The 9,739-nt window shown below is 37.9% G+C and overlaps 1 long non-coding RNA gene across 1 annotated transcript; it reads left to right on the top strand.

Annotated features, from left to right (window-relative positions):
• Positions 1-8,844: 8,844 nt before the first annotated feature.
• On the top strand, positions 8,845-9,418 carry LOC142240632 (uncharacterized). The gene is made up of 2 exons (XR_012723336.1): positions 8,845-9,058; positions 9,114-9,418. It is a non-coding gene; the product is annotated as an uncharacterized LOC142240632 (long non-coding RNA).
• The last annotated feature ends 321 nt before the right edge of the window (positions 9,419-9,739 follow it).

Consider the following 9,739-nt stretch of genomic DNA (forward strand, 5'->3'; position numbering starts at 1 on the left):
ACGACCAACCTTCCAATCGGCGGTTGGAAGATCTGGGTTACATTCTTTTAGTCTCTCTAGTATTGACTCAGGATCAGGAGGGTTTGCCGGTATCCATGCATGTGCTCTAGGTTTAGCCGGTATGTTTTTTAATCGACTAACTCCAAAGCGGCTCCTTCCCAAACTTCACCAATTAGCATCAATGCAGCTTTAAAACAATCTATAGTCTTCTGGTATGCAAAAGCTAGTAACTTATATCGTCCTTGATACCATCCAGCATCTTGCCGTCGAGGACTTGGTCCGGGAAACTTTTTTCGCACCTCTGAGTAGACATCACGTTCTTTCCCCCATTTTTGCCTTGGAATCATACCCTCCAATGCTCCTTATTAATGATAGCCATCACAAGGCAGTCTTTTGCAACTGAGGCAAACGATCTTTGATCCCGTTTAGAGGATGACAGCTCATCCGGTGATTGTTCGCTTTTTCCAGCTTCAAGAATTCCTTGAGCCCATTTTAAGGAATCGCTTTGCTTAGTTGACAACGTGCTTGGGTCGACCGATCCTAATTTAAACAAAGAATTTCTTCGTTCCTTGAATCTCTTTCGAGAGGGATTGCCTCCTTTTGATATCGTCACCTTAGAAAAGGTTCGCCTTGCCAAAGTGTCACCGCCAGTCGACTCGTCTACAGGTCGACTACTTGGGACTGACTCTTGGTCGTTGCCCAAATTTATTACTTCAGTCGTTACCCGTCCACTGGGCCCTGAAGTTAGCAACCAGAGGATGACTTTGAATTTCGTTGCATTGTGGCTTATTATTTCCACCACACGTGAAATTCGTAATAAGTACTTATTACGATGAAATACTCCGCTATTAGAAAACACGTCCGTTCAGTTCGACGGTTGAATAAGTAACCTTATGTTGAAAGGCGGTAACATTCCTGGGTTTGGTGCTCGTCTTATCACCAGTACTAGGATTAGAAGTACTGTGGCCTTTCGTGCGGATTTCTGACATGGACTCCAGTGTCCTATGTCTATTCGTGAGGAAAGAATCCAAGGAAGTCCATTCCGGAATAACGGTTTTGACTTCAAACGTTTGTTGCCACAATGTGAGTGTAATATCTGGAGGAGTATATGTGGACGAAAATAGTGCCCCAACTGGCAACATCGATATCATAGAGCTTTAACATAGATATGCAAGCATCGATATCCCTTTATAAGCCTTTGAGCGATGCCCCCGACTCAGCCTCTATGGGAGAAAGGCCGCAAAGGATCTTTAATTGAGCATTTACCAGGACACGTTTATTCTCGTATCGAGAACAAAGATTTTTCCATGCCACTGCAAAGTTCCGATCCATCAAGGGAAGTCTTCGAGCGATGTCATTTGGCTCAACTTTCGTTCTCTGATTGAGAGCTTTTCGACGGCACTGAGTCTGGGATTATCCAAGCAGACCACATGTCCCGAAAGGTAGGCCAGGAGGGGTAATCCCCATGAAAATTCGGAATCTCACATGGAGGCAGAGTGAAACCTTCAGCCATATTGGGAAACTGGATAAGGAGATATCATTAAGAAGTGAACCTAATTTTTCAGAGCATCGACAGTAAGTAGCAAATGCGCTCTTAAACTTGGACTTAACTGTCTCTATTTCGGATGCTTCATCCTCACCCTTCTTGTCTCCATTCTTCTCATCTTCCTCCTTCTCATCAAGTCCTGAAGACATTGATCATATGCGGATCTCATATCCGCCCAAATATCCTTGACTTCCTCTTTATATGTTTCAATAACATAGCGAGAACTCAAAGGGTTCTTCTGGTCTTTGAGGCCAGCCTCGAATTCGACAAGCATATCCGAAAAACGTATATACCTCTCCAATGACATTTCCGTCAGGGAAAGTAAAGGGTCAACGAAATTACGATAAGGAAAAGTCGACAGTTCAAGAACTCAGTTCAGGTATCAGATGGACGTGAGGTTGGACTACAGCGATGGCACTTTCATTTAATTGCAAAAATGTACGCAATACTAGTCTCATTGACATGCGCCACCAAGTAAGACGATGAGTATACGGTATAAGTCGAACGTGTAACACAGAGGGAAAAAATAAATTGTTCTATAGAAAAAAAAATGAGCCGCCTCATACGAAAGTCCAAATAAGCCGTATTTCACTTTTCGAGCCTTTCACAACGCCTCATTAAAACAAGTAAAAAATTGTCACATTGTCATGAAACAAAAAAAAAAAAGTAATTTAAAGTAAAGAAAAAATCGTTGACACCAAATCAAAATCTTTAAATCGTACAAGAGTTCATACCTAGTTTTTCTAGAAATCATACGAAATCTTTTCCTTACACTGGTAGAAAAATTCTTTGTACTATTAACGAACCGGCTTCGTTGATTATTTTTCGTTAATATAACGGAATTTTGCGTTATAAGAACGAACGTAATCGTTAATACAATGAAATCAATCGTTAAAAGACAATTGTGTTTAGGTAAGGTTAAAGTGGCAGCCCGATTAAGATTCAGGCTCACTTAGACTATTCAGTCCATTGTGCTACCACATTAACTAAAACCACTTCTAGTTTTAACCGCTGAACCTTCTCGATTATTTTCTTCTGTTGAACCAAACAGATTGTTCCAAAAACATTAGCAGACTGCTTAAGTTAACGCCAGTAATCTGAAGCTATATGCACCTAAAATTTGCTTACGCCTTACACAAAATGCAGAACACTCACACAAGAGGTGTTTTATTGATTCCTTTTCCTCCGCATCATGACAGCTCATACAATAGTCATTATACTTCGCGCCAATCGTTGTTTTTTCAGATATCAGATATCTCGAGAACACTGGCATATCTAGTGTGCAGGTACCCATGGCCAGACACCCATATTAGGTGAATATTGTGCTGCTCAGCGATCTCATTGGAGATGAGGAACACAAAATCCAAGGATTTTATTGCAGGTTGACTGTCTGAGTATATATTAATGCCAATATTGCTTGGAGCATTACTTCTCAGCCAATCTGGCATTATTTTGAGGATCGAACTGTGATCGTACCATTTTTTCGACCACAGCGATAGCTCGCGCAACCGCACAGCCGTTGTTGCAGCTGACTATTTGGCCAAAATGTCTAAATGCAATAAATGCAGTATGACATTAAGGGAATTTGTTCCTGCCTTGCTGAATGTACCTGAGATACACAAGCACGCCATACGCTGAACTTTGTCTAAACTTGTCGGCTGGTGAAGTGCCGGCCACCAGACTACAACACTATATAGCAATATAGGTCTCACAAGTGTCGCGTATAGCCAATGCACAATTTTTGGTTTTAGTCCCCACTTTTTCACTACTGCCTTTTTGCACGAGTATAAAGCTACCGTTGCTTTCCTCGCCCTTTCTTCAATATTAAGCTTAAAGTTCAGCTTCCTGTCCAAAATAACGCCAAGGTATTTTGCACACTCGCCAAAGGGAATTTCAATACCCTCTAAGGAAATGGGCCTAACCGTGGGAGATTTTCGATCCTTGCAGTACATGATTAGTTCTGTCTTTGCAGGATTTACCCCAAGACCATTACCTTTCGCCCATTTCTCATTCATCTGGAGGGCTCTCTGTATAATATCTTTAACTGATTATGGAAATTTTCCCCTGACTGCTAGCGGCACATCATCTGCGTATGCCACCACTTTTATCCTTTCTTTTTCAAGGAAACCAGAAGGTTGTTTATAACAACATTCCAAAGAAGAGGAGTACCTCTGTTCACATACCTTTGTATGTTTGCTTGTCCTAGTGTGGCTGAAATGCGTCTCTTCCTTAGAAGTTCGTCTAACAGCCTAAGTATACCTGGATCAAACTTCAGAGTTGTCAGTCCATTTAATATCGAGCTCGGATGGACGTTATTGAACGCTCCTTCGATGTCTAGAAACGCCACGATTGTGTATTCTTTGTCATATAGTGAGCTTTCAATAAAGCTGACTAGTTCATGTAATGCGGTCTCAGTAGACCTGTCCTTCGAGTATGCATGCTATCGTTTCGAGAGCAAACTTGAATCGACGCTAGTTCTAAGATAAATATCTATCATCCTTTCCAAAGTCTTAAGTAGGAATGATGATAAGCTGATTGGTCGGAAATCCTTTGCATTCGTTTTTTCGCATTTGTGTTTTCGTTTTATTAATGAAATACCTTTCGTTAATATTACGAATATTAACACGAAAGTGATCGTTAATATAACGATATGGATCGTTAAAAATAAATTTGTAACTTTCTTCATATTAATGAAATGTGTTCGTTAATAATACGAATGGGACTTTTAGTATTTCTGTTTCTTCATACTCTCTCTATCTCTAATACGTCTCTCCATACTCTCTCTCTCTAATACGTCTCTCCATACTCTCTCCCTCTCTCTAATACATATGTAGCGTGTACATACACATCAGCGTTGCCATTTTGGTCCGATTGGACCAAAATTGGTCCAAAAGATTTCTAATTTTTAAATTTGGTCCGATGGTCGGACCAAACGGAAATTGGTCCGTTTTGGTCAATTTTCATAAATTTGGTCAAATTTATAAATTTTTTCTAGTATTTCAAATTTTTTATCACATATTCAATAGTATCTATGCACTGAAAAAAATATTGTCGTGAGGCCGAATATTTCATGTTATTAAATACGAATGCGAATTTTGCTTAGCACAGAAGACACATTTCTCTGATATAAAGTTTTTTCCTTGTCCAAAAGTCGATAAACTTTTCAATGATGTCGTTTTGTCTTTATAGTTAAACGATTCGACTAAAAACTGGGTATCCTAACATGAAAGAAAATTTCGTTTTACTTAAGTCAACTGGGCTTTAATACTTCTGAAAAAATTTGCAAAATTAATGAAATCATCTATACGAGGACAGTTCGGAAACTTCTTAGCCTAGCACAAAAAGCGCGGTATAAACAGAAAAAAGTTAAGTGTTATGAACACATGTTAAATTTTGTTTTGATTTGGCAACTCCTTCATATAGAAACAGGTGTTCAAAAGAGACGCATCCACAATTTTTTTTACAATGGAAAAATTAGAAATGCGTGCTGTCATTAAATATTTACATAAAAAAGGTTTATCGGGACAATAAATTCATAATGATATAGTGAATGTGTTAGGTGAAAGTGCTCCTTCATATGCAACAGTAAAAAATTGGGTTGCTGAATTTAAACGTGGTCGTACAAGCATTGAAGATGAACCACGTAGTGGACGTCCAAAAACAGCAACAACAGAAATTGTAGCCAAAGTGCATGATATGGTATTAGATGATCGACGAAAGTGCGTGAAATTGCTAATATCATGGGCATCTCAAATGATCGAGCTCATTTAATTTTGCATGAGGAACTAACATACAGATGAAAAAGCTTTCTGCAAGATGGGAGCCGCATTTGTTAACAGTCGATCAAAAACGCATGAGAATGAAGATTTCTCAAGCTTGTTTGGATCGATTTAAGCGAAATAAAATGAATTTTAAGCGTCGTTTCATAACTGTTGATGAGAAATGGATCCACCACTAAACTCCAGAGACAAAAGAACAATCTAAACAATGGACTGAAGCTGGAGGAAGTGCCCCAAAGAAGGCAAAAACAATTAAATCGGCTGGTAAGGGTATGGCAACGGTTTTGGGACTTCAAAGGTATTTTATCGATTGCTTATCTGCAAAAGGGTAAGACAATAAATTCAGAGTACTATTGCAACCTTTTGGATCAATTAAATGTACAAAATCGAGAAAAAACGTCCTGGCTTACAACACAAAAAAATAATTTTTCATCAAGACAACGCACCCACGCACAAGAGTGTTTTAACAATGGCTAAAATCAACGAATTAAAGTACGAGTTGCTTGACCACCCACCTTATTCTCCTGATTTAGCTCCCAGTGACTTTTACTTGTTCCCAAATCTAAAAAAATCCTTGCTGGCAAGAGTTTTACCTCAAATGAAGATGCAATTACAGTTGTAAACCACTATTTTGAAAACCTTGAGGAAAACTATTTTAATCAATGGATAGAATTGCTAGAAAAGCGTTGGACTAAGTGTATTCAAGTTTCAGGAGATTATATTGAAAGATAAAAATATTTTTGAAAAACTAACTATTTTCTTTCATTGATAAGAAGTTTCCGAACCGCCCTCGTAGTATTATCGAATTTTTGCATCTTGAGTATAAAACTAAAAAGCGTTTAAAAATATGTACACTTTATTTTAAAGTCGTTTTTTATTTGAAACATAAAATAAGAGCAAAGACAATATCTATGGAACCGTGAATGTTTTTTTTAGTGTGGGATTAGATACCATTTCAATCACAGAAAATCGAATGAAAATTTCGCTTGTAGGTCTTGGGTCAGGTTTTATATTTTTTGGACAATTTTAACCCCAATACTCGAATGTGCACAAGAAGTGGAATATTAGGATTGAGCTATATAAGAATATGGGCCGATATGGACCACATTTTCCGCACAAAGTTATGGGTGCGAAGCAACACTACAGCAAATTGGATGAAAATTCGGAAATCTATTGTATTCTCTCAAGTAGGGTCTTCATGGGGCAAAGGCAATATAAACCAAATGCGTGACTGTTGTGATCTTTAATTTCCTCTAAGTCGGAAGTTTAAATCAACTTTTTGTAATATTGAATGTCTACTTTTGATGTCAACTAAAATTGACTTTAAAATTCGATCTTTTCAAAAAGTCTACTTTCTCAAATTTTAAAAAACGTTGATAAGTCGACGTTTTGATTACTATGTCAGCCGCTAAAGCATATCAGTCCCTTCTGGTTTACTTTACTTTTTTTAATGAAAGTACTATGTACAACAATAGAATAAGTTTTAAGGCATTTTTCTTCGAAATTGGAAATTTGGTCCGCAGGAGGGAATTTTGGTCCGATTTTGGAAAAAATTTGGTCCAAAATAAAATTTCGTTGTGGCAACGCTGATACCCATGTATATATGACAATAAGCACATGTTTCCATGTGCGTCTTGAAAAACAAACGGTAAAATGTTCAATTGAAAAATTGTCTGATAGGCAAACCTTCATTTGGTCGTTTGTATTATACAACATTTACGTTCTTTTTGCCGAAGAGTGCTCAGGGTCATTACAGTTTCGTTGTGTATAATAAAAATATATCGAGGGTGAGTTAAATTGTTTTTTGTATATTCCCAAGAAATTTAGTATACATTTTTAATCTTAATGAAAATACCTGGGAGAAGTCAACTTTCAAATGAAGAACGTGGAACAATTACCGGAATGCACCTTGGGGCAAAGGAATTGGAGAAATTGTATGATCAATCGGCACGGCGATACGATTATCATTTTTTTGAAAAAGCAAGCCTTTTAAAGATAGAGACCGCGCAAAGAGTTTAGTAGAAAATAGCCCAATTCTTACTAAATGCTCAATTTATAAATAAATATTAATTCTTACTGTATTAAAATTATATTTCAAAGATCTTAACAAAAAGATAATAAACTACCAATGATTAAACTCAAATGCAATAATTTATTAGGTTTCATTAATATATGTTAAGTCTTTCATTCAGACAATGGAACTACTTGGTTTATATAATGAATGATTTTCATTTATACAACGAATAAGTTTCATTCATACATATATGATTCAACCGACGAACGGAACGGACGTGATAAACTCATCGTAATAGGTACCTACTAAGAATTTCAAGTGTGGTGGGATATTAAGCCACCATGCAGCGAAATTCAAAGTCATCCACTGGGTTGCTAACTTCAGGGCTGGAATTATAAATTTGGGCAATGACCAAGAGTTAGGCCCAATTATTCGACCTGTAGACCGGTCGACAGGTGGCGACACCCTGACAAGTCGAACTTTTTCTATAACGACATCAAAACGAGGTAATCCCTCACGAAAGAGATTCAAGGAACGCAGAAATGCTTTGTTTATCCTAAAAAAGTTAGAATCAGTCGACCCAAGCACGCTGTCGGCTAAACAAAGCGATTCCTTAAAATGGGCTCAAGGAATTCTTGAGACTGGAAAAAGGGAACGATCACCGGATGAGCTGCCGTCCTCCAAAAGGATCAAACATCGTTTGCCTCAGTTGCTAAAGACAGCCTTGTGATGGCTATCACTAATAAAGAAGCATTGGACTGTATGGTTCCAAAGCAAAAATGGGGGGGGGGGGGGGGGGGGAAATTGAGAATGCTCTGTCTGTCGTCTACTCACAGGTGCTGGAGAAGTTTCCCGGTCCATATCCTCGACACCGAGAGGCTGGTTGGTATCAAGGACGATTTAAGCTAGTCGCATTTGAGGACCAGAGGTCTGTAGAATGTTTTAAAGCTGCTCCGATACTAATTGGTGAAGTTTGGGAAGGAGTTGTTCTAGAGTTAGTCGAGAAGAAAGACATACCGGCTAGACCTAGAGCACATACGTGGATACTTGCAAACCCTTCTGATCCTGAATCTATTTTAAATAGGCTGAAACGATGCAATCCAGATCTTCCAACATTGATTGGAAGGTTGGCCGTTTGGATGAAGTGGATGGACCAAGACGGCATGCAGTGTTTATATTGAACACTCAGTCTTTTCCACATCTAGCAAAGTCTCAGGGCCGTATATGTTATGGCTTTCATTATATCAAAATTAAGGTATATAAAAACGATCAGCTGAACTTACCAAAACTCAAAACTTACCAAAGTTGAACCTATCGTTATTGCGAGAGTCACGAGATCTCTGAAGAGGACATTCTTGATGACTCGATTGAAACGGCTGATGTGACGGTTGTTGAAAATCTCGATGGTCCTACGGATCCTCCAGATAAATCTTCACCATTGCTGCCTTAAAAGTTCTTCCGATGAACGGGGACACCTTGGCTTCACAAGAACTGAATGAAATGATATCTGGGGGGTTACTCTGTATTGCGATGCGTAAGAAAAATTGTCGCGAATCGAGTAATTGGTACTCAGTAATTCGTTTTCGTATCTACCTTGCGCATCTAGTTTTCGCAAATCTGGCATCACCGCACTCTATAATGCGAAAGCGTATGTCAAACTCGTTCGTTGATCGCAAAAATCGTGCGCAAACAAAATAGCAATCGCAAAGTAACAAACATGTAAGTAAGCACAATTAAATTTTTATATTTGTATCTAAATTGTTTATTGTTTTAGGGAAAAACCAAAAAAGATACGTCTTTAATAGCGTTTAATACATACATAGACGCATCTTTATTAAGACGAAAATTTTGTATAAATCTATAAAAATGAAATATTCGAAAACGTTTGTCACATAATTTGAGTTTCCATTTTCTTACCCGTGGTCACTTAGGGAGAGTATATTTGACCGATCTCGCAAAATTCTTCTTGTAATTCGTTAATGTTAATTTTCTTCAAACCATAACGCTATCGAATCCATAATTATTACTTTTTTGTTATAAACGATTAGCAAGTTTTAAAAGAACACGCACCGAACGGAAGATTGTTTAAAATGTTTTTATTTACAATTTTTTGACATTTCTTTTTATCATTTTCGTTATTGTTTACATTGTGCAGCCAGCGTTGTCATATTTTCGCTTTATTTTCCTAAAGCGTTACCATATTTTCAGTTTACTTTGCGAAAGCGTTTGCGCAAGTGATACAGAGTACCGAATTGTACTCTTAACGCATTTAACTATCGCATCGCATTTGCTTTCGTATCGCAATACAGAGTAACCCCCCTGATTGGCAGGTTTTAAGTGAACACAGCTTCTCAGATTATCGCTACATCAGTTTAAAATTAGATGTTCATGCCACCAATA

The sequence above is a fragment of the Haematobia irritans genome, chromosome 1 (genome assembly GCF_050003625.1).
Source record: "Haematobia irritans isolate KBUSLIRL chromosome 1, ASM5000362v1, whole genome shotgun sequence".
Taxonomy (NCBI): domain Eukaryota; kingdom Metazoa; phylum Arthropoda; class Insecta; order Diptera; family Muscidae; genus Haematobia; species Haematobia irritans.